The sequence below is a fragment of the Mus musculus genome, chromosome 2 (genome assembly GCF_000001635.26).
Source record: "Mus musculus strain C57BL/6J chromosome 2, GRCm38.p6 C57BL/6J".
Lineage (NCBI taxonomy): Eukaryota > Metazoa > Chordata > Mammalia > Rodentia > Muridae > Mus > Mus musculus.
The window spans coordinates 67,614,144-67,640,092 of NC_000068.7; the positions used below are offsets into that span (position 1 = coordinate 67,614,144).

A 25,949-nucleotide genomic window follows, 5' to 3' on the forward strand; every position below is an offset into this window, starting at 1 on the left:
TTGTATTCTTATCTTATAGTAGAAAAGGCCTGAATCCACATCATCTAAAAACATAGACAAGTATTAGATGAGCATATATATATATATATATATATATATATATATATATATATATATAAAAGTCATACATATATGCACTGTCTCTCATATATATGTGTCTTCTACATCTGATAAGACTTTGTACTATAGGCGTTGCCTTGTCTTCCCTTGTCTTATGGAAACTGAATACTCTACAGGTTCCTGATTTGTCAGTTCTTTCCAGTGCAGCACAGTGTCCCAACCCTAATCTTCTCATATATAGATACTTGTTTGTTGTCGTTATCATTTCCAATAGGTGATAATTCAAAGTGTTATTCATTCCTATAGATATTTTAGAGAATCAATTTATCTCACATGTTTTTCTTTTCTGCAATCAGTTTCAGTAGAGAATAATAACCCTTCTGTTATTTATGGTTAGGGGAATGTACACAGAATGTTTGCACATTTTCCTGTTCAGAGTACACCACCCTTGGACTTAGTACGTTTTGGGCTATGGATAGTTGCTATATTTATATATTTATTTGCATTTGGGTAGTGTATATTTTTCTACATATATATCCCTTCTTTGAAATACTTAAAATAGCCCATAGTAGGGATGGAGTGGATGGTTCAGCAGCAAGAGCTCATTACTGTTCTGTCAGAGGACAAGAGTTTGGATTCCAGCACCCATATCAGGAAGCTCACAAACGCCTAGGCTCAAGAACCAAAGGATCAGAATCTCCATTCTCCTTCCCTCTTGTGGGTTTCTTTATCCACAAGTGTGCATGCATATGGCTCCAGACACATGCACATAGAAAATAATCAAAAATTGAAATAACCTATAATAAAAACAAGTTTTTCCTTACAATTTCTTAAAGATAGTATAGTTCTAACATGCAAGCATGTCTCAAATGTTCTACCCCTCGCTCATGTCCATATAACAGAAAAGTGCTAAAATATTTGAATAATAAGAATGTACATAATTGAAGAAATATTTGGAATTAAGCAACATACTTGCAGAATGCCAAAGAATGTTGAGATCATAGTTCATTAGCTACAAAGATAGAAAATTTAAAGGTATCATAGTTTGATGAACAGTCTTGAAGGTCTATTTCCTTTGTGTATATGAAAATAAAATAATGCATGTAATGTCAACTGCTTGAATAATTTCTGACTTTCTAGTGAAAGCCATCTTTGGTTCTAGCTAACAAAGCCTACTTTTTCGGAAAGGGATATAAACGTTTTATCTGTAGCTAACGATTAGTGATCCGATATTTACCAGGCATGCTAACTAATGCTGTGATGATCTACCTGTCATTGTGTTAGTCAGAGAAATGTAAGACCACAAGTAAAGAAACCTATTCAGTGTTTCCTTTGAAAAATCTATTGCATCATGACATTATTGACACATATTACCCGCATGCAATCATTAAATTCCAGTGAAGTTACTACCAATTAACCTAGTGGGTAATATTGATCAAATGGTAATTACCAGATAGTCATTCCGAGCATATGTTTTCTATAGGAATTATCAGCACTTTAGACACTGGGAATCAAATTTGTGGCAGAACCTCACAAATCCAGTGCACAGCCACTTCAGGTAGGATGCTACATCTTTCCAAATAACCCCAGTCTCTCTTTCCTTTGTTCACCAGGAATTTCTTTTTTAAATTAATTAATTAATTTACATCCCAAGTGCTGCTCTTCCTCCTGGGTCCTCCATCACACCTCTCTCCCAATCCCCTTCCCCTTCTCTTCTGAGAGAGTTGATTCCCCACCCACCCTGAGTATCTCCCCACTCTGGCACATGAAGTCTCAGCCTGATTAGGCACATCCACTCCCACTGAGACCAGACAAGACAGCCATGAAGTCTGAACTGCCTGAGTGCAATGTATGTCTGTAACCAGGGATATTTTTTTACAGAGGACTCTCTAGTTCTGACAACAGTCCCTAATACCTGGGGAAGAAGAAGTATACCTGACCTCAAGAAAACATTTGGAGTCTTTTACTGTTTCAACTGATGGCCTCTGAGAAGCCCATGAGCTCTGACTGCAGAGACTGTCCTTTCTGAAGGGGGTGTGATCACTGCTATCTCTCTAATTAACTGATCATTACCTTTCCTGGTTTATGGTAAATTCTTTTACATTCTAGGCCAAAGGGTTTCTTTTTGTGACGTATAAAATGGGAAAATTAATTTATGCATACACCCTGTCCCGCACTCAGGCTCTGAGTGATTTAGAACTTACCAGACTTGCTTAACTTCAAAGTAGCTTGACACCATCTGAGCTAGTGCCAGTTGACCATATCAGCAGTAATGTGGAATGAAATCATATATGTGGCATGTATAGTTTTTTTCCCTGCGGCTATGAGTTTTCTACTTTTCTGTGTAGACACCATTTATTTCTGTTACCAGATAGAAGGAAAGAGAATAGTGCATATATATCTAGAGATCTTGATATCTAGAACTCTAGTGTATTCATATCTTTGGAAATCAGCATTGTGCTTACTTTACAGGTATATTTTTGTCACTAGCTTTAGAGCATGGCTGACTTGGATGATCTTTCTATATCTAAAATTCATTTGCTGTGTAGTCATGGACATTTCTTCTTAAAAAAAAATCTATTATCTTCCATAACCTAGTTATCCTTGTGTTTTAGAATATAATATGTATTCTATCATGTAAAATATATTCGAGATACATCACCTCTTGTAGTACTCTCAGTAGAAGTAACTACATACTCTGTAAAGACACATCTGAGTTATAAGCCATTGTGGGCATGCTTACATGCATTCATGCAGTTTCTCTGTTTTTCGCAAAAGTTTTGTCTGTATTACATAAAAATTGTGTTTCATCAACGCAGTGTTATTTTGATTTTATTTTCCTATAATAGTTTTAAAAATAGCCAGACATACATTTGGTAAGCTTTATTGTTGAACATCTTAGGACATAAAATCAGCTAGAAGTTGCAAGCATCTGATAGAGGCCAGCACGGAAGTTCATATTTAGTGACCAAAATCCAATGTTGGTTTTTCTTCACTATATCTTAAAGGATTCATTCCAACTCTGCTGCTCCAAATATAATTTCTAATCAAGTTTTCTTATGTAAAGGAAAACTTCTTGGCATTACAGATTATTTTCTTTTATTCATGATGTGAAGCAGTCCCAATTCTTCCAGAATGTTAACCTCTTCATTCTAAAGCTACTGGATACAGAAAACTTTTCCAGATCAATCCATCTGAACATACTACCATCTTTCCACAACTCCTTTGTTATATTCTATAGACTTTTTATGATAATTACTTTTCTACTCCGAAATATAATTATGGACTCCATGTCTCACCTTTCTTAATATATTTGAAAGCTCCTTTAAAGTGGGGCACACACTTGATGGTTGATATGTCAGTTGTTTAGTTTTGCACCTAGTAGTAAATCCACATTCTTTTTTTATTTCCAGTCCAAGATATGTATATACGTAATTAAAAAAGCTCCTCTTCGTTCAGTGTGTATAATACAGTCTGTGACGGTACATTTTAGGGATATGCTCCTGTTGGTATTGCATTTATTTCTTTCAGAAGGAACACATTCATAAGGAGATACTGACAGCTCATATCTTCCAGAGGACAGAGAGTCTATTTTCTTTAACAGCATCACCCTTGGAAGGTCAACCATGCTTTAGAGGATAGCCCTAGACCCATAAATAGATGGGTAATACACATTAAAGTCAGAGCATCATTTAAAAAAGCAGGGCATGAAATTGGGAAGGGGGGGGAGGTGGGAATCGATATCGGAGGAGATAGAGAGTAGTTGGAGGTAAATCGGATCCAAATGCTTTGTATGAAGTCTCAAAGTCTCGAAGAATTATTAAAAATATTATGTTTAAAACTGTAAAAGCTAAATGATGAGATGTATACATTCATAATTAGTATTCTGCACAAGCCTTTCTGTGCATCTTCCTTTTATGAATTTTTATTAGAACATGCGCATGCTCATTGCCGTTTGTATCTCAAGCTTGTGATTTTCCTGTACAGTTTATGTTGAAGAGATGAATATTGAAATCACGCCATAATTTTAATCAGTGTATATTATAAGTGGAATATAAACTATAACTACCTTTATAAAATGGTGTGTATTAATACAATAGTAAATACTACTAAATAGTAAAGCTATTTCTACGCTAGTGACTGGCAGTGAGTACTAATCAGCCTTTCACAGGATATCAAAAACATTTGACTTCCCATATTTAAACCTTAAGCAAAAATGAAATCAGAAAACAATTTAAATATTTAAAAGCTGACCGGAATTGTAATATGAAGGAACTCAGCTACTCATTTATGTTGGACTTTTTGACATATACTCAAATATTTTGAATCATAGTTTATTCCTTACTTGAAAATGGATATAATACCACATGGCCTGCCTACTCTTGAGTTTCTGGGAGGTTTACTTATGATTACATAAGCAAAACGACTTTCAGACTCTGAACGCTTATTAAAACTGACAATGATGCTGGATGCTAGTCTAAGAAAAATCGATCATGTGTCTGAGAGAAGTGTTCACATAGCCCTACGCCTTTCTCTGCTCCAGCTAAGTACTTTGTCCTTAAGAAACACTGGCTGAAAGCTTCATAAACACTGTAGCATTGGAAGAGCTGAGCACAGACGACACATTCCTGTCCCTCCGTTCCCGGTACATACACCATTCTCAAAAGTACTTACTATGTGTGCACAAAGTGTAGGAGTAACCCCACCACCACCACCAACAGTTTGCGTGGGTGGGGGAGCAGGTGGGGGGCTTTTGGGATAGCATTGGAAATGTAAATGAAATAAATACCTAATTAAAAAAACAAAATAAAAAAAAAAGAAAATTACAACACAAGTGTATATATGGATTTGGATTCATGCTTCTAGTACTGACCATGGTTGATCTATACTTTGTGGCGGATGAATCTTCTGTCTCTCTTTCCCATCTTGTCCCAAGCAGACATTCTATCTTTCAAGTGTTTTCTGTTTGTATGTTGATTTGTGGAGCGGACTCTTTGGTAACTATTTGCCTTTTAACTTGGTAACTATTTGCCTTTTAACATTGACTGCCCTTCTGTGTGACCCTCATCCTGGTAACTCTTGAAACAATACTATCTTAAGCTGCTAACACTTTGTTATATCATTAAACATTGTATTCTAGGTGGTTTTGTATAGTCTGTGTTATGACATGTTCGTGAGATGGCATGTTTAAACAGCATTTGTGTTATTTTCTTCTGTAGTAAAGGTAACATGTATCTTATGATAACAAAAAATAAAACTTTGCAATTGTATCTTAATTTTTATTTAGGGCAAAAAATAAACAGAAAGTCTGGCTTTGAGATAGGCTTGGTTTCATGAAGAGACATTTAGTGTGGCAAATTAAGTAAGCACACAAATATGTTGAAGGGATGATTAAGAAGGAAGATGTGTTTAAGTATTCAGTGGCATGTTTACTTTTCTGGAGTTTGGACGTGTAACATGTATCATGCTGATAAAAGAAAATAAGGTAAAAGGCGATGGGGAGAAACTTTGAGGAACAGGAAATGATTGATGTTTTAATATTATTATTGTTGATTTTTTAGTGCTACAAAATGAAGCTTTTCAAATTTAAAATTAATTTGACTGTTCTTCCTTTATTAGTTTATTAAGATATATAATTGGCTTGTTTCTCTACTTGACATAGATCTGTCTGTGGAGTTTGTCACTGTGTCAAACAACTATGTTACTAATTATCCTACATGTGTGAATTAGTTCAGTAAATCAGAAACTGAGCTACAAACAAAGGAGAATAATGGGATAATGCACACTGCAGGTGTGATGAATAGTGCAAAAGAGAGCAAGAGAGTTTGACAGAAGTGATTAGTCAGTCAGTACTTCCCAGAGAACAGGCCAAATGGAGATAGATATATGCCATACACCAGGATCCCAGCAGAACTCTCAAGGACCCACACACTGTAGAGAGTCAATTGAGGATTCTGTGTGCAAAGATGAACCCTTGCTAACATTAGAGAATTTTTAAAAGTTCTGTGGGGCCAGCGGATTGCCCTGTGAGTAAGGGCACCTGGTAGTCAGCACCTGCCATCCTCAATCCATTTCTCTAGAACCTACCTCGTGTGTGCAATCAGAGAAGTGACTCCCACAATTGTTCTCCGACCTTCACATGTGTGCTGCAGCATGCCTAAGGGTTCACATTTACATACAAAATGAATAAATATGTAAAGCAAATGGCGATAGTGAATAAAGTCTGTGGAGAAAGTGTGAGGAAGCAATGAATACAAGAGTGGATAGTGAGTTGCCCTTTCCTGCACGCATGTCCAACTTTCACTCATGAGCTGAATCTTGGCCAAGCTCTGATGGAAGGTTTCCTTTGGGATTTTCTATGCAGATAATAATAAAGGTAAAAATAATCCACATTCTTCATTTTCTTTCCCAACTTGGAAAGGAAACTTAATTACATATAAGATGACTGAGAAACTTTTTATTATTTGACTTTTAAAAATTTGAGGCTGATGATTTGAAGTATTAATGTGGTGGTTGGATTTGAGTGTTAAAACATTTTTTTTTCAATCATGTCCATTAAAATGCAAGCTACCTTAGTGTTAAGTAATCAGACTTACCATTTCACAGCTCCTTTGGAGACTACTTTATTTCAGGTGTTCAACTCACTCCCTTGGGATATCTAGCTATTTTTTATTCTTGACTTTCCTTAAATACCCATTTCCTCCAGTTGCTTGTTTGTGTTTTCCTGAATTTCCTTAAGAGATTTATTTATTTCTTCCTTAAAGACCTCAGTCATCTCCATAAAGTTGGTTTTAAGGTTTTCTTCTTGTGCTTCTGTGGTGTTGGAATGTTCAGGCCTTGCTGTAGTAGGAGAGCTGGGTTCTGTTGGTGACATCATGCATTGGGTTTGAGATAATGAAAGGTCTAGGTACTGATAATCTACGTTATCTTTGTTGGTTGGGTGCTCTGTTTCTGTTTCCTCTCTGGTCTTCTGGTCTGTGTGGCCTGGGCTTTTCCTAGTCCATGTAGTTGCTAGTGGATTGGGGAGTCTATGATCCTTTTTGAGGCTGGGGTACAACAAGTAGGCGGTCATGAGACTGAGGACCGGATGGGGGGACACGGAGATAGTGAGATAGTGGGGAAGTCTGGGGGTGGCATCCTACCTTGATATCTAGCTGGTTTTACATAAGCATTCTCAATATTGCAAGGTAGGATATTTTCTAAGGCCATGAAATGTCTTGTCCAGTCTATAAAACTCAGGTAATAGAGAAGAGACAAGTATTACAAGAGGTAGCATATTTATTACTTTTTCCTATGTCTTTGCTTAGCTCTAATTCATTCAGCAAATATGCAGTAATATAAAATGTGCTTGAATTTTAAAATCAGTTTGAAATAGTTCAGTTTATAGAAGTTGTACATGTTTTCCAAATTCCTTGCTTTTTCCCTATATTCTACATGAATAACTTAGTAGTAGCTAATGCTGGCCCCATAGGCATTTTGTTTGTTGATAGTCTAACACCACTTGGAGGTTTGACTTCTATTCATTTCTTGTTTAAAAAAAAGGAAAGGATAAATGTGCTTTTTCCAATAATAGTAGTGAAGCACTAAGTGCATTGGTGTTAAGACTATGATATATACCTTTGTGTCTACTCCTTTGTCTGATAAGTACTTCTGAGAGCAATGCCTTGTCAAGATTGCTACATTGTATAGCATTCCACTCTATATAATTATTTTTTCTCTCTTATCATTAGGCCAGTGTTTTGGTCTCTCTGGAATGACTAAAACATTAAATTATCTCTCTCTCTCTGCCCTACATCCTCCCTTCTCAGAGTGGTAGGTCCAACAGTCCATTGCTCCTTCCTTGATAATTCCTCGAATCTGACTTTGTTTTCTATTTCAGTGTTCAAAGTTTATTAAGAGCCACTCGCTTGACGTTGTCGTTCTATCTCCACAGCATTCTAGTTGTTATTCTCTCCCTCAGAACCCTGCAGTCGTTTCCCAGTGCTTGTGCTTCAATTGGTACCTGCCTACCTAGTTTTATTTTAAATTATTTCCTCTTTGTTAGAAGCTTGCCATCATTGTATGCATTAACTATTGCTCTATACCACACTGCTATTCTGCCAACATATTTCCATCACTAGACACCTCCTTTTCGTCTTCCCAAAGTAGACTCTTCCCATTCTCCATGGCCAACATCAAATTTTATCTCCTTCTTCAGTCCAAACTTCAAAAAATAGCAGTGTATATAATAGATTCTGAATAAGAGATCTAGAGGAATACACTTTGTCATCTAGAAAGTGCCTAAGCTTCAGTACCATTTTGCTCTCCCTCCTTCAAACATGGTTTAAGATGATCATTGATTTCCTATTGAACCTTGTGGGTAACTCTTACAAGGACTTTTCAAGGTTCAGAAAGCCCAACAAATAAGTTGACAATTATAGTTTGTCTAGAGATGAAGAATAGTTAAGCTGACCTTTTTGGATCTTTTCTGTGGAAACTGGATTGATGCAAACTGTTCTGCCTAGGGCAGGACCCGGGAGTTGAGTGAGTTTCAGGGGTTATCCTAACTTCTATAAAAAGCATTTAATAGGATGCATGCCTGTTATTATATTTTACATTTCTGTAACTGAGACTATCATTCTTTCAAACCAAATGACTGATTTTTCTCAGCCATTAAGTTAGAAATATATGCAATTAGTTTGAACATTTATGGTGAATGGCAATCATGGACATTTTAACTAAAAGTAGAAAAATTAACAGTGTGGTTTTGTTTTTCTTCAAAAATTAAATAGATTGAGATTTGTAATTAGGATGATCAGGGTCTGATGCACCTTTATTTTCCAGATGGAGGAAAGGGATGAATCCTGCCTCTGAAGATGACTCACACAGCACAGTGTTTAAAAGTGCTGTGTAGAAATGCTTACAGCACTGAGTATAACAAACCTTTTTAGAGAGTGAGGAACTGAACACACTTGGCACAGTGGGAAGCCCAACATTGGCTAAATCTCTTCTGTCAAGAGTGTTACTCCCCCAACTCTGCTTCTAATAGGGATCATTCTCTGGTTGTGTTGAGTCCATATCTCACTTATAATGCAATATGAACAGAGATGTCTGAGATGGAGATATTTTGCATATACTCAAGAAGCTATGGTTCCTTTGCTTTTAAATTGACTAAACAGTGACTATCAGAGGTTCTCCAATATATGTCTTTGCTCAAAATCTTGATAGACTAAGTTAACATCTGATTTCTTAAGGCATCATTATTTTCAAATTTTAGAATAGGGTGTGCTATTTTTCATAGTCGATAATCATGTTTCAGAACAATTGAACTAAAGTAAGTATGTCTCTTGCTTTTATGATCCTAAGTTAAAATTTGGGGTCCGAAGTACTATGAATAAGTTGTGGTCCATATATTTGTATGCTAGTATGCATATACATGTGAATATCATCATATATAGTGAAATTTCTAGTGCTTTCTAGAACTGAGGTGCATAAACTAGAACTTTGATAAGGCATATAAAATTCATGCTAGACATCAATTACATATGTTTCTTAATTTATATCTTAGAGTTTTTTTTCATTTTCTTCAATTAAAATTTACTTGGTTCTTTAGCAATAACTATTTTTTTGTTTGTTTGTTTGTTTGTTTGAGACAGGGTTTCTCTTTTATAGCCCTGGCTGTCCTGGAACTCACCTTGTAGACCAGGTTGGCCTCGAACTCAGAAATCCGCCTGCTTCTGCCTCCCAAGTGCTGGGATTAAAGGTGTGTGCCACCACGCCTGGCAGCAATAACTGTTAAAGCATAGTGTTTAATTAATTTATGGGGGAAAAAATCTGTGGTTAAATATGTCAGGCATGGTGGTGCATGTCTTTAATACTGGCACTGGAATCGGAGGCAGGAATGTCTCTGTGAGTTCCAGGCCAGCCTGGTCTACAAAGTGAGTTCCAGGCCAGCCTGGTCTACAAAGTGAGTTCCAGGCCAGCCTGGTCTACAAAGTGAGTTCCAGGCCAGCCTGGTCTACAAAGTGAGTTCCAGGCCAGCCAGGGCTACATAGTAAGAACCTGTCTCAAAAATACAAAGCAAAACAAACAGGCCAACCCCCAAATAATTGGAAAAATTAAAAACTTTAATTCATATTACAACTTTTTATTCTTTTGGGAAATCATTATTTTTGCTAATGTTACTGCAGAATAAAATCCTTGTTGGTGGTGGTCACACACACACAGTTAATCCAAGCACTTGGGAGGCAGGGGCAAAAGTATCTGTGAGTTCAATCAAGGCTAGCCTGTTCTACTGAGAGAGTACAGAGTTCTAGGATGTCAAGGGCCACATGGAGGAAAAAAAAAGTCCTTAACATAATCTTACTGATACAAGAGGCTTAGTTTTTACAAGAGCATTCATTTTACTTAAAATAGAATGTTTGATGTATTGAATTACACTTGGATAATCTTTGTCACTGAATATCTTAGGTGTTTTTTAAGGAGGAATTTTCTTCCTCTTACGTCTCTGCCACTACAGTTTTGTGTCAAAAAGCCAATCAATTCTGTCATGGACTGGGACGGTGCTTAAGAAATTGAAAACATTTCTGCTGGCGGGTTCACTATTCATTTCTGACACTGGCTGGTACAATATCGAGCACTTTAATTTATTGAAGTTGCTATTCGGAAAATAAAAGCCATACATTCTCCTACATGAAACCTATTCAACATTTCTTTTTATCTGTTTGGACACAGTTCATAGCTTTTTAATAAAACATTGAACATTAATCTTTTTAAACTCCAATATAAATGGTAGGTAAAACTATAAGCTAATTTGAATTCAAGGCTCGTTTTTAACATTTACAGAAATCATGAACGATCAAACTAATACCATTTTGAATGTGAGATTGAGTGAATCCCTGCTTTGCTCATTTTAGTTTTATTTTTATAATTTGGGTGCTTTGAATTACAATAGATGGTTTTCAAAAGTCCATTTTGAAATCAAAGTTATTACTTACTTCTTTTTGCACTGGATAAAATCTATCGATGTACAGAAGATCACTTGTGTTAATGTTGGGAATGAGAGTCAGGATGGCCAGTGACTAAGCCTGTTATGTTAGCTAGGAGTTTTCAATGCAGAACAACTAAAATTATTCTCAGAACCATGGCGACAACCATGCAGGACAGACAGACAGACATCTGGAGATAGGTTGGAGGAGTCTGGGTGGCTCTGATGTATGGGAAAATTATGATTGACTCCAAGAATCGTTGCTTAGAATCAGATAGGCAAATTAGGCTACCTGAATTTACTTTGTCATTTTGGAGCTGGCTATCTCCATTTTTTTAACATAGATTTTTTTAAATTTATGAATGAAGGTGTTATCTAGTGAATGCTTTAAAGAATGCTTGCAAACACAGTAATGACTTAAATGTTATACAGAAGGTTCACTTTGCTATCATCAAATTACGTACTCATGAAATCATGACATTAGTAATCCATTGCAATGTGATGTTTGAAGTAACACTCTATATACTATACATAATATTTACTTTTTTTAGTATTTACTTTATTAATATAGTATACTAAAACACAATTTTAGTAAATTTCACCTGTGCAGACTGATTATTTCAGATCATGAATTAGACACATTCATTCTTGTTAATGTAAGGCATCTTTTATTAAAAAGATCATAATGGCATTGTGACATTTCCCCCTTCTCTTTCCTCCTTCCAATTCCTTCCATGTACTCCTCCATGTCCTCCTTCAAATACATGTCCTCTTTCCCACTAAATATTATTACACATATGTGTGTTCTACATGTTTGTTCATGTATGTATATATACATTAGTTACTAAATATAACATTTCCATCCATATAATGTTACTTGTGTATATGTTTTCTGGCTGACCATTTAAAAAAATTTAAAGCAACCACCATATTTTTATAAATGATATATTATATGCAGATACTTATTTAAATACCTTCCTTGATAATGAAACAAAAAGCCTCAGAGTAGGACATTGCTACTCTCATTTGTAAGTGTTTTTAAAAGTACACTGCGTCTTCACAACAGATATCTGAAAGCAAGACTTAAATCCGTTGCAGTAGCTTGATAGTAGACAGCCATCCTAGCATGTGCTTGGCCCTGGGTTGAATCTCTCCTACCCCAAACAAATACAGCCAAAGGGGGGAAAATCTATATGTAACACACATCCCCTATACAATATACCAAGTGTATACTATTCCTCGCTCAATTCACAGTAAGTTCTTCATTAACTATAAATGCAGACTCTGAGTTAGATTTCAGACTTTAAGGTATGCTATTAAAATATCCATGGCTCTTGCTATAGGACTTGTAAGCACACCTATTTTACATGAAGCCTGTGTAGAACTATGGAGGAGATCTACAGACCACATCTGCCTCACCTTCAAATATCCACTGAGCTGCCCTCTGCCGTCAGCATCTCTTTGTGGCTGACAAAGGAAAGTTTCAAGCTAAGATTGAACACTTACTACTTCTGTATTTACTCATTCAAGAAAAGTACACGTTCTTCCCAAAGAGTTGGGCCAGTGACCATTAACAAAAACATTGTTTTATTTTTATTTATTTATTTTTTAAATCATTTATTGTACAACAGTTCTCTAACTGCACAAAGAAACCTTTCCCTTCTGGCATCAACAAACAACCAAGCATTGCCACACATGAGAAGAATAAGAAGTAAGGTTAGTATTAAATGAGAGAGAGAAAAAATAAAGCTTTATTTTTAAAATGAATTAGGAAGTAATACTAAAATATTGTCAAGGAGAAGCATTTAAAATTCTTTTCGAAGTTCAAGGAAGGCTTCTATCTGCCTTTCTTGCAGCTAAAGATAATAGAAAATAAAGGTTAAAATCCTCCAGACAGTGATTCATATTTGCTTTGGAGAAAGCTCTCTTCTGTTGAGAGGAACTGGAATGTTACAGGGACATACAGGAAGAAATGTATTATAAAGTATTCACATAGTTTGTAATTTTACATATTTTGACACTTGGTTTCTTATATCCGGCTGCATACAGTTAAGTAGATAGCAGCTAGTTTGCTGTTGATAATGCTGAGGAGTAGTCACTATATTCAGGGCGATGTCTAGCTGAAGGCCTGAACAGAAAGCATTGCTGTAATAAGGGGATTTTATGCCCATTTACTGTTCACTTAGTCTCAAGCATTAAGTTCTGGAAAAACCCATTTGGTGCAATTGATTACAGCAGCACTTCAACATATGGTCCCCAGACCTACAGCATCAGTGTCATCTTCAAACATAGAAACTCAGTTCCTGAGCCTCACTCCAATCTACTGAATCAAAAACTAGATGAAAGCAGGAATCAACTCCCATCACGATTTTCAGAGGATTCTGCAGAGCAGAACTGCCGCTCTGAATAATTGAAGACATCGCTGATGTCAGGGAATGGGACCAGTTGTCCAGCCAGAAAGCAAGAAGCTTCTCAAATGAATCATCTTCCCTTAATGATACAGATAAAAGTTCTTCTGAAGGAAATGGCAAAAGCAAACAATGCACAATTGTTTGAGAACAAGAGATAAACAGAGCTGAGGGTGCAGTCTGGCACTTGCGTTAAGGCAGGTCTACCCAGGGGAACTTGCCATCCATGAACAAGACCCCAAAGGGGAAATGGAAGTGAAAACCCACAGCCTTCTTTATCAGAGAATCTCACTGCTTGGCATGCCTGCTGACTGTTCACCTACCTCCTTCCTCTCAACGTGCTGACAGCCCTCACCAAGCAACATTTATTCCTGCATGCTCATTGGCCTCCGGTTTCTCTTTTCATTTTAAAACCTTCTTTGTCCCAAATCAAAGTTTTGGAATCTAAGAAAGTTACTGGAGCAGATTTTTTAAAAAAATACTTATTCCACAGTTCAAAGAACTGTAGTGTTTTATAAATCCTCTGAAGGGAGGAAGCTATTGTTTGTTTGTTTGTCTGTTTTTTTTTCTATTTTTGACACTGAAAAAAATCCTTGGAAACTGTTGTGTGTAATTTAAAAATCATGCTTACTCCTTTACTGAAAGCTATGCCGCACCCCAGCTTAGCTCCAAAATTATGCTCCCGCCAGCCCCAGCAAAGCCTCCTGGCTAGCTTTGCCATCCCTCCATCAACCACCCTGCCTTCTTTCTTTCTCCCGTCCACCTTAGCTCCATGGAAGAAAAACATTAGACAGCTTTATAAATTTAGAACTTGCCAGATAACACAAATGTTGGGTGAAGAATTTCCTGCTCTAACCTTATCAGCTGGTCTATTTCTGGCATCCTCTGGATGCAGAGGCTGCCATTTCTGGCAGTTCCTGGCAGTACCTCCTATTCCAATGCCTGTCTGAAACCGCTCTCCTTCCCTGTGTCCCTCCTCTTCCTCCTGGAAGTCCCCTTTTTTTCCCTTCGCCCAGCAACTGGCTTCCACCTTCTTTAGTGACCAAACCAATTAGGGAACCAAATTTTAGTATCAGCTCCTCCCCCTACAGGAAACTGCATGTCTGAGGAAGATGCATAAAACCTGAATAGGATATAAGTACATTAGGTCTAGGCGCACTCCCCGTTGCCCTGTGCTTCCTGCATCCACATTTATATTGCTTTGTTCTTTCCTCACATTTACTTCTTGGCCCTCTTCAATGTCATCACTGTCCTCACGTCATCATGTGCCATTGATTCTGTCCCTTTCTAACCTTCTGTCCATACTAAGAGAATTTCCTGGGTCTCAAGCACGGATTCCTTTTCGTTCATTATTTCACTGGCTTACACACATGTTCAATTCTTAAGTCTTTGGATGTATGTAATCACTAGTCTTTTGTGTGCATTGCTCTGTCTCTTCCTACTGTGATCCTCCCCTTTCCGATTAGTTTTTCTTGGCTGCCTTTTGATCTCACTTTTCTGAGAACTTTCTATTTCTCTCTTTTTATTTCTCACTTTTTAGATTTTTTTCTGCCACTTTTTTTCAAGAAAGTACTTAATGCTCTGAGCAAAATGTCCTCTGTGTGTGGATGTCTCAATGGACAGTTCTTATAGCAAGATGATAAAGCCCCAAAGATGGCATCATTCTCCATTACTTCTGCCTCTAAAATATATCACATTATTAGGTCCTCCTATTCATCTCACTTTCATCCATCCTTTTCTTCCACAGAGATTTATTTCAGTCTTCCTTACACACCTACACCTAAATTCACAGTTGGACAGCAACTGTACTTTCCATGAGCATCACTGTTGATATGATCTCATCTATTTATACTTGTTATATTATTTCTCCAGATTGCAAAACATATATACTTTTACATTAGTTGTAATGGAAAATATAAAGAAATTTTCCTATAACCCATTATAATTCTGTGTATATTAAGTATTGGTTCAATACGTGACCTAAAAGTTCCTATGCTGAGTAATAATAGTTCATTAGTAACCGATTTTGTTTGGATTTTAAAAATCAAAAATATAACAGCAACAAAATTATATGCTGCAGAAATCTGCACTTTTGATGGGCAAGATCCTATACCTGGTTTATGATATTAGTGAATGAATGACAGCTTTGGTAACCATTTGGGATTACTTATGAGAGACATGTCCAGAATGACATAATCACCTAGCTTATGACAGAATGACAGAATGACAGAATGAACTAGAACCTAAGAAGGAAGTAGAGACTTGAATTTAGCATCTCTATGCACTGCTTTTTATAAATCATGAAGTAAGTCTCAAAAACACGCATGGAATGGGAGGAGTTCAGAAGTAATTATGTACGTTCTTCCCTGTCAAGATAATTATCTTGAAAACTTGCTCAAAAACCAATGTTGGGTAGCTTCATTTGTTGTCAGTGATTTGTGAAGAACTTATTCCACTGTGATGATGTTGGAGCTATTGGCTCTCCCATGTATTTCTAGTTGTTCTAGCCATTGCAGCCATAATGATCTTTTCCTTATTCTACCCTACCTTACAAGGTTTCAAGCAGGAAATAGACATCACATCACTTTCCCAAGGGAGCTCTTACTTATATCAGAAATATAAATATATAATATCTAGAGATATTATATAAATATAAATAACCAAAAATATATTAACTGTATGTATACCCCCAAAATACAGGAGAATGTCATGTAGAGAGAAAGAATTTCCCTTGCTGAATTTTCAAGCACAAAAGAAATTTGTGCCTTGTGATGCCATTTTTGAAGACTATTCTATTCTTCATTATTTCTAAGGCTATAAAAATAGACTAACTTGTAAATATCTAAAACATCCATGTGAAGATGTACATACTAGAAATACTTAGAAGAAATCTAGGTGATTATGATTATCAGCTGTCATTCATTAATTGCCTCTGTAGAGACTACAATAGTGAGCACTGAGACAAGGCATTAAAACTGTGGGTCTTCAACCTTAAATGGGATATCTGTCTCTACATATGCCCTCCAAAGCTTAGTGAAGGTGGAAAGAATTTAATAATGTAAGGAAGAATACTGTGAAAAGTCATTTGGAGTTTGACCAGTAAGGCAATTCTACAATAAGAAGTTCCTCTGGTCTTTGTGTATTGCAGAGGGAATTGTCCTTGATGAAAGGTAAGAACTACACATAATTGTGAATATGAGGACAAGCATTTAGAATGCAGCTAGGAAATATGTTGGTTTAGGAAAGTGGTGGCTGTAGGGTCTCCTCCAAGATCTATGACTTCACTAAGTGTTGGGTAGTTGGTTAAAGGTCTGGTACCAGACATGATTTTCCTCTTAATAAACAGGTCTTAAATTCTATTAATAAACTGCTGGCTCCTGCCAAGCCAAGGTATATATGCTCCTATGTCATCCTTATGTTTATCTTCTACACTTGTTTATTGTTGCTGATAGGCATCATAACTGTCTAAGATGTTGGTTATTTCCCTCCTTTGGAACATTATATGGTGCCTACGGAAAAAATAACCAATCAAAATGCAGACCCGTGGCCTAATCAAAATGGATACATCTACACAAGAACTCCTGTACCTAAACTCTGGGAACATTACAGAAGAGGAGGAGAAAAGAATGTAAGAGCCAGGGAATCAGGCTGTGAGAGTATATTTCTTAGTAATGTCAAAAGTTGCACCAACATGATTGTCTAAACATGAGATGAACAAGGACAACAAAAATGGATGTGCCAATGTAGTTGAGAGAAAACTCCAGGAGTCCTTAGGCCCACTCAAAGAACATCAGGCAACTAAGGAATGCTGAGAGTGGGAAAAAGATTCTTCCCCAGGGAGCAGCACAACTGCTTATTCAATACAAAATAGTCAACCCTGAAGATTTATAAAAACAAGAGACAGTATACTGAATAAGCAGGTTATATTTAGGAGTACATATATATGTATATGCATGTAATTGTCTCTTTAATTTCTTCTGAAGATGGAATGTGATAATTATCCATAGGCCTAGACCTGGAAACTTCTAGCCTCCTTATAATCTATTCTTCTGCAAGTCTGGACTTTGAAGGTTTCAAACCATCTTCTGTCTGATAACCCAGACCTAGAATGTTTCAGCCTCTGAGGTTTACTGCTGAATAAACTCAGCCTTTCTATTTCTTTCTGAAGTCTGACTGGCTAGTTTAAATCAGTTGTTGTGTCTCAAACTCCTCTCCAAGCTGACTGAATCAAATTGCTTCTCTAGGCTTCTGACGAAATTGTTCTCCTTGTAAAAGTTGTCTCTGAACTCCATAAACTGAACTCATACTCCACCTCTCTCCTTGTACTGCAGCTTCTTTTTTCTGACTGTTCTTTTAAGAGTTGGGAATATCTTTTCTTGGAATCATTCTGTCAATTCTTTCTCTAGTTCATCACTTTGTCTGCCCCTCACTTAGCTACCATTGTTAGGGATTAAAGGTGTGTACTCAGTTTGTTTCTGTATTCTAGGTGGATCACACAGACCTAAGACTTTGGATGTGATTTCTTGCCAGGGTAGTTATATTGCCAGTTTAAAATACATCTATATATGAACATATATATATGTTAATGGAACAAAAGTTAGTAGAAATAAAACACTTAATGGAAACAAACAGTCATGAATTTGAAAGAAAGCAAAAAAGGAGTATATCAGAGGATTTAGAGGGAGAAAAGGGAAGGAAAAAAATCATAAACTCAAAATTTTTACAAGGAAGCTAGATAGTAAGAATCTAGAATGCCAACATCAATAGATTCTCCCCAAGGGCCTATGACTTCCCTAAGCATGGATTTTGACTATGTTTCCAATATTGAATGAAATTCCACTCTGTGAATCAAGCTGAAAATCCAATGAAGATAGTGATTAGTTGCATTCTATAATAATTTTGGAACTAGTATACGAGTCGTTACATCTTTCATAGACTGTTGGAATTGTAGCATGGAAGGGCCAGTGCTCAATTAATCCATTGGTGTAACCTCCCCCAAGCCTGAAGCAGGCTGAGCCAGACCTCGACCTTTTCTGCCACTAAGGAGATTACCTAAGATGAAGCCTTCCTAGATCACTCTATTGTTCAGCCACTGTCTCTGTTCCTCTTCAAGATACTGCTACTTGCAGGGAGGCTGTTGAGACATTCAAGAGACCACACCCTATCCTGCAAGTCATCACCTGCAGCTGGTTCCAGGTTCCAAGAATGAATTGGCAGGAACAGGCCTTCCCCCCACACCTCCAACCTTTATAAGTGCATTCACCATTAAACATTCAGCCCTGGTTTGCCTCCCAGGTGAAACCCAGTTCATGTGAGCCGCTGGCCGGCTCGCAACACATTGGAGTTTTTTCTCCCTAGCAGATTCCCTTGAATACCACAGTATTATGGAAGATATCCAATAGGAAGTTTCCTGGTCACTTAAAGATGGTGTATCTGTGTCCTAAAACCAAATGGTGCACTGTCTCCAGCAATGAGGGTCTTACCATCTTCAAATATCTTGTCTTGTTTGGATGCTTCTGGAGGCTTTCTGACCAATTACTCATATGCAGACAACCTGGCCCTGGCACGGAGATTTTAATTTAGTAACCCTTGTTATTCTGAGTAGCATTGTTCACTAATATGGATTATTTCTGTTCAAACTCCATTTTAATTAGCTTTGAAATAGGTGGGGATTAATAAGGCCATTTCATAATTCTTAATTTTGGTTAATCCATTATGACCTTTTTCCCCCCTTATACTTCATCTCACTCCTGTTTAAATCTTTAGTTCCCTTTATTCTCTGCCTGCTTTTAAATTTCATATATGTTCTCCTATCCTTTTATTTTATTTTATTTTATTGCTTTACTTTGATTGCAATATCATAACTTCCCACGTAGCTTCTTAAATGCTTTATTTTGGTTACTCTTTCTGCTTGCCCCCCCCCCCCATTTTGCAATTCTGATCAATTCATTACCTGCTTTAACTCTTCTGTGCCAAGTATTATCTACTTTCATTTTACCAATATTCTTCTATTGCCCCTCCATAAATGCATCTCCCTGCCATTGAAAAATTTTGGGTTTCCTAGTTTTCATGTATACTCTGTTAAACATGTAAAACAGAAGATTCAACTCTAGGATCCTTTTATGACAGAAAACATCCAGCTCTGTCTCTTGGGGGAAGAGTGATCTTAGTAGAATTTTCTTACAATTCTATTTATTTGCAAATTTCGTGATTTCTTTGTCTTTAAAAGGAGTAATAGTACATTCAGCATATATGCCAAATATTTATTTACAAGTGGACATTGATGGTTATCTATCTGTACTTCATTTCTAAGTTATTTTGAGGAGACTAGCAATGAACATAAATGTGAAAGTACCTCTGTAGCAAGATATAAAGTCCTTTGGGTATATGGCCAGGAGTAATATTGGATGCAATGATAGACCTACATTTAATGTTTGGAGATGCCTCTAGACCACTTTCAAGTATGTCTGCACTAGTTTGCAAACAGCAGTAGTGTATAAGGGTTCCATTTCCCCATATGAATTTCCACAATTATTCTCATTCCTATTCCTTATGATGGCCATGCTGACTAGGTTAGAGAGAAACTTAAAGTAGTTTTATTCTTTGTTTCCCTGGAGGCTAAGGATGTTGAATAATTTTTTAGATGTTTCCTAGCCACTTATTTCAGTCAATAGCTTTTTAAAAAATTATTTTCAAAGCATTTTACTTATCCTTTCATCATCTTATACAATGTAATTTGAACATAATCACCCTCCTCTCCTTCATCTAATTTCCCAACCCTCCCCAATTTCATGTGCCTCTCCCTCTTCCCCTCTCTCTTTCTTGTAAGCTGGTTGTGTTCAATTTGTGTTGCCATTTACTCCTGATTATAAGACCATCTTCTTCTTTTTATTTTTTTCTTTTTTTTTTCCATTTTTTATTAGGTATTTAGCTCATTTACATTTCCAATGCTATACCAAAAGTCCCCCATCCCCACCCACCCCCACTCCCCTACCCACCCACTCCCCCTTTTTGGCCCTGGCGTTCCCCTGTACTGGGGCATATAAAGTTTGCGTGTCCAATGGGCCTCTCTTTCCAGTGATGGCCGACTAGGCCATCTTTTGATACATATGCAGCTAGAGTCAAGACCTCCTGGGTACTGGTTAGTTCATAATGTTGTTCCACCTATAGGGTTGCAGATCCCTTTAGCTCCTTGGGTACTTTCTCTAGCTCCTCCATTGAAAGCCCTGTGATCCATCCATTAGCTGACTGTGAGCATCCACTTCTGTGTTTGCTAGGCCCCGGCATAGTCTCACAAGAGACAGCTACATCTGGGTCCTTTCGATAAAATCTTGCTAGTGTATGCAATGGTGTCAGCTTTGGATGCTGATTATGGGGTGGATCCCTGGATATGGCAGTCTCTACATGGACCATCCTTTCATCTCAGCTCCAAACTTTGTCTCTGTAACTCCTTCCAAGGGTGTTTTGTTCCCACTTCTAAGGAGGGACATAGTGTCCACACTTCAGTCTTCATTTTTCTTGAGTTTCATGTGTTTAGGAAATTGTATCTTATATCTTGGGTATCCTAGGTTTTGGGCTAATATCCACTTATCAGTGAGTACATATTGTGTGAGTTCCTTTGTGAATATGTTACCTCACTGAGGATAATGCCCTCCAGGTCCATCCATTTGGCTAGGAATTTCATAAATTCATTCTTTTTAATAGCTGAGTAGTACTCCATTGTGTAGATATACCACATTTTCTGTATCCATTCCTCTGTTGAGGGACATCTGGGTTCTTTCCAGCTTCTGGCTATTATAAATAAGGCTGCTATGAACATAGTGGAGCATGTGTCCTTCTTACCAGTTGGGGCATCTTCTGGATATATGCCCAGGAGAGGTATTGCTGGATCATCCGGTAGTACTATGTCCAGTTTTCTGAGGAACCGCCAGACTGATTTCCAGAGTGGTTGTACAAGCCTGCAATCCCACCAACAATGGAGGAGTGTTCCTCTTTCTCCACATCCACGCCAGTATCTGCTGTCACCTGAATTTTTGATCTTAGCCATTCTGACTGGTGTGAGGTGTAATCTCAGGGTTGTTTGATTTGCATTTCCCTGATGATTAAGGATGTTGAACATTTTTTCAGGTGCTTCTGTGCCATTCGGTATTCCTCAGGTGAGAATTCTTTGTTCAGTTCTGAGCCCCATTTTTTAATGGGGTTATTTGATTTTCTGAAGTCCACCTTCTTGAGTTCTTTATATATGTTGGATATTAGTCCCCTATCTGATTTAGGATAGGTAAAGATCCTTTCCCAATCTGTTGGTTATCTTTTTGTCTTATTGACGGTGTCTTTTGCCTTGCAGAAACTTTGGAGTTTCATTAGGTCCCATTTGTCAATTCTTGATCTTACAGCACAAGCCATTTCTGTTCTGTTCAGGAATTTTTCCCCTGTGCCCATATCTTCAAGGCTTTTCCCCACTTTCTCCTCTATAAGTTTCAGTGTCTCTGGTTTTATGTGAAGTTCCTTGATCCACTTAGATTTGACCTTAGTACAAGGAGATAAGTATGGATCGATTCGCATTCTTCTACATGATAACAACCAGTTGTGCCAGCACCAATTGTTGAAAATGCTGTCTTTCTTCCACTGGATGGTTATAGCTCCCTTGTCGAAGATCAAGTGACCATAGGTGTGTGGGTTCATTTCTGGGTCTTCAATTCTATTCCATTGGTCTACTTGTCTGTCTCTATACCAGTACCATGCAGTTTTTATCACAATTGCTCTGTAGTAAAGCTTTAGGTCTGGCATGGTGATTCCACCAGAAGTTCTTTTATCCTTGAGAAGACTTTTCGCTATCCTAGGTTTTTTGTTATTCCAGACGAATTTGCAAATTGCTCCTTCCAATTCGTTGAAGAATTGAGTTGGAATTTTGATGGGGATTGCATTGAATCTGTAGATTGCTTTTGGCAAGATAGCCATTTTTACAATGTTGATCCTGCCAATCCATGAGCATGGGAGATCTTTCCATCTTCTGAGATCTTCTTTAATTTCTTTCTTCAGAGATTTGAAGTTTTTATCATACAGATCTTTCACTTCCTTAGTTAGAGTCACGCCAAGATATTTTATATTATTTGTGACTATTGAGAAGGGTGTTGTTTCCCTAATTTCTTTCTCAGCCTGTTTATTCTTTGTATAGAGAAAGTCCATTGACTTGTTTGAGTTTATTTTATATCCAGCTACTTCACCGAAGCTGTTTATCAGGTTTAGGAGTTCTCTGGTAGAATTTTTAGGGTCACTTATATATACTATCATATCATCTGCAAAAAGTGATATTTTGACTTCCTCTTTTCCAATTTGTATCCCCTTGATCTCCTTTTGTTGTCGGATTGCTCTGGCTAATACTTCAAGTACTATGTTGAAAAGGTAGGGAGAAAGTGGGCAGCCTTGTCTAGTCCCTAATTTTAGTGGGATTGCTTCCAGCTTCTCTCCATTTACTTTGATATTGGCTACTGGTTTGCTGTATATTGCTTTTATCATGTTTAGGTATGGGCCTTGAATTCCTGATCTTTCCAAAACTTTTATCATGAATGGGTGGTGGATCTTGTCAAATGCTTTTTCTGCATCTAACGAGATGATCATGTGGTTTTTGTCTTTGAGTTTGTTTATATAATGGATTACATTGATGGATTTTCGTATATTAAACCATCCCTGCATCCCTGGAATAAAACCTACTTGGTCAGGATGGATGATTGCTTTAATGTGTTCTTGGATTCGGTTAGCGAGAATTTTATTGAGGATTTTTGCATCGATATTCATAAGAGAAATTGGTCTGAAGTTCTCTATCTTTGTTGGGTCTTTCTGTGGTTTAGGTATCAGAGTAATAGTGGCTTCATAAAATGAGTTGGGTAGAGTACCTTCTACTTCTATTTTGTGAAATAGTTTGTGCAGAACTGGAATTAGATCTTCTTTGAAGGTCTGATAGAACTCTGCACTAAACCCGTCTGGTCCTGGGCTTTTTTTGGCTGGGAGACTATTAATAACTGCTTCTATTTCTTTAGGTGATATGGGACTGTTTAGATGGATAAGACCATCTTCTAAACATGTATGATCTACTTACTAGGAGCCATACCCATAAATAATGCTGTCTTTCTCCCGTTGGAGCCATCAGCTGTTCATAGTTTGTCAGTTAGGGGTAAGAGCTGGTCAATGTTTTCTAACTTGGCCACATTCGTAAATTGAATTGTCTTTAGTTTTTTGAGTTCTTTGTAAATTTTAAGATAGAAACACATTTAGCTGTATCACTGGCAAAGATTTTCCCCTATTCACTGGGCTAACTGCTCACTTGATTGGCCATTTCCTTTGTTGTACAGGAGCTTCTTACATTCTTCTCCTCCCACTTGTTCAGTGTTGGTTTTAGTTTTGGAGCTACAGTAGTGCTATTTTGAAAGTTCTTGCTTGTGCCTAGACGTTGAATTCTGCTCCCCATGTTTTTCTCTCATACAAATTTTGGATTTATTTAGGAATAGATAAGAAAAATAGACTGGGGATTTAAAGGAATATGCTAATAATGAATAGATTAAAACAGAGAGAATGATTTCAAATGCACTGGAATATATTCATATGTGCTATAGTGTAATCAGTGGGCACATTAGCCAAGCAACCAGGTCATAAATGATTCATCTGAGACTAGAATCTAGATATACTGCTATCTAGTGTATTGTTCAAAAAAACATAATAATGAAACAGAAAGGTGTGAATGGTGTGAGATACAGGAGGGCAAGAAAAAGAAGACAATTCAGGGAGTGTTAGTTATACACTAAGAACTTTTGAAAAAATCCATTTGAAACCTAATAACACTGTGTGTTGGGGTGGAGGGAAGTGCCCTACTGGATACCATATGATAGAAAATAAATATCTAATTTTTATTTAACTAGAAATGGGTTATTTCTTTTTTAGTGGTTGACCAGTTGAGTGTTATAGATATCCCTACTATTACAGATTATTGTCAGTGTTTTTAGTTTACATTCAGAATTAGACAATAGATGCTACTGATGTTAACACCATGTGATTCGAGTCCCAGACCATGGAGAAATAAAGCCGGTACGGCCTGGGAAGCTTTAACCCTACTGGGTAGCGTTCATAAGCTTAAAAGATGCTGTGAATACTTTGGAAGGTTAAAGATAATCATTGGTTTTATCCAACTATGAATGCTACGTGCTAGCACAATAACAGCTTAATAAGACACTGCATCTACTGGTACAATAGTGACATAGATGTTATGAGAGTAGTCAACTACTCTGTGGTTGGATCTAAGGACTGCTGTATGCGATGGAACTCATAACTGGTACTGTTAACAGAGCCATGAACCTGTTGCTAGATATGTCAGGGAGCCTAAGGGAGAACCTACTACTATTATTTTGCTAAATAGATATGGTGCTAGAATTACTAGTACTTACTTATTGTGGTATGCATAAAGCAGTGTGTCTCTCACCCCTCATGAGAGAAGTTTCCACTTGTAAGAAGAACACAGAGACCCTCAACAGGTTAACATGCAGATAATAATAGATTGGGGAATGCCTATTCATAAATGCCTATATCAAGTAAATGTAACTTTTATTTGCCAGATGTAATTGACATATCAAGCTTACTGCCGAATAAGCTCACCCTTTTTAGTTTTTCCTGAACTCTACTTGGCTAGTTCAGCTCAGCTGTTCTGGCTCAAACTCCTCTCCAAGCTGACTGATTCATACTGACTTCTCTCAGTTTCTGACTGAATTGCTCTTCTTGGCTTCAAACTCACTCTAGCAATCTATTCTAATCTTCTGGCTCATTCTCATTCTCTGGTTCATTCCGTATTCACCTGAAACCTGTCTCTAAACTCCCTACCCTATAGACTTCTGTGTTTCTCTCTTAAGTTGCCATTCTTTCTCATGTTTCTTTAAGTAGCCTCTCTTTTTTGTGCTGTAATTGTGATAGTTGGTCATATCCTATCTCTGACTCATTCTGTCAAAATTTTCTCTTTGTCTGCCCCTCAATTTTAAATCAATCACTTTCAAACATGCTGCTTCCTTCTACAAACTAGATTTACCTTCATTGTTTTGTATTAAAGATAAGTACTAAGGGTGTGCATGTATTCCAGGCAGAGGGATTAACCGTGTGTAGTGTATCTGCATTCCAAGTTAGATCAAACAGACTTAGAAGATCTTTGGATCTGATCTGTTGCCAGAGCACCCATGTTTATGGATTAAAATTCCCCTACAATATCATATTCCTCCCCACAAGGCTCAGGGATTCTTTCAAAAGAACTTGTAGAAAGATTGTAAAAGTCAGAGGATGACTTCAAGGAAATTGTGCTTTCTGGACATAGCAAGGAAGTTGCATATGTGACCTCACAATGATTGTAACTATATGCATAAGACCCAAGCAAACTCAAAATCGGAAAAACCCTAGCATGTGGCAGGAAGATAGGCACAGAGTCCTATCACCAATCAAGAAGATATTTATATTTGTAGCTGTTGGGAGAGTGAAATTAGTTT

At 37.2% G+C, this 25,949-nt stretch overlaps 1 protein-coding gene across 6 annotated transcripts in view, besides 1 other annotated feature; it reads left to right on the forward strand.

Moving 5' to 3' along the window:
• B3galt1 (UDP-Gal:betaGlcNAc beta 1,3-galactosyltransferase, polypeptide 1) overlaps window positions 1-25,949 on the forward strand; it is a 557,194-nt gene that overhangs the window by 48,455 nt on the left and 482,790 nt on the right. The gene's annotated exons all lie outside the window — the stretch shown is intronic.
• Window positions 13,149-14,897: an enhancer, noted in NCBI's record as "VISTA enhancer mm1717". NCBI's record gives its function as "enhancer in: eye[4/5] | heart[5/5]" and the evidence as "EXISTENCE:transgenic organism evidence [ECO:0001131][PMID:17130149]".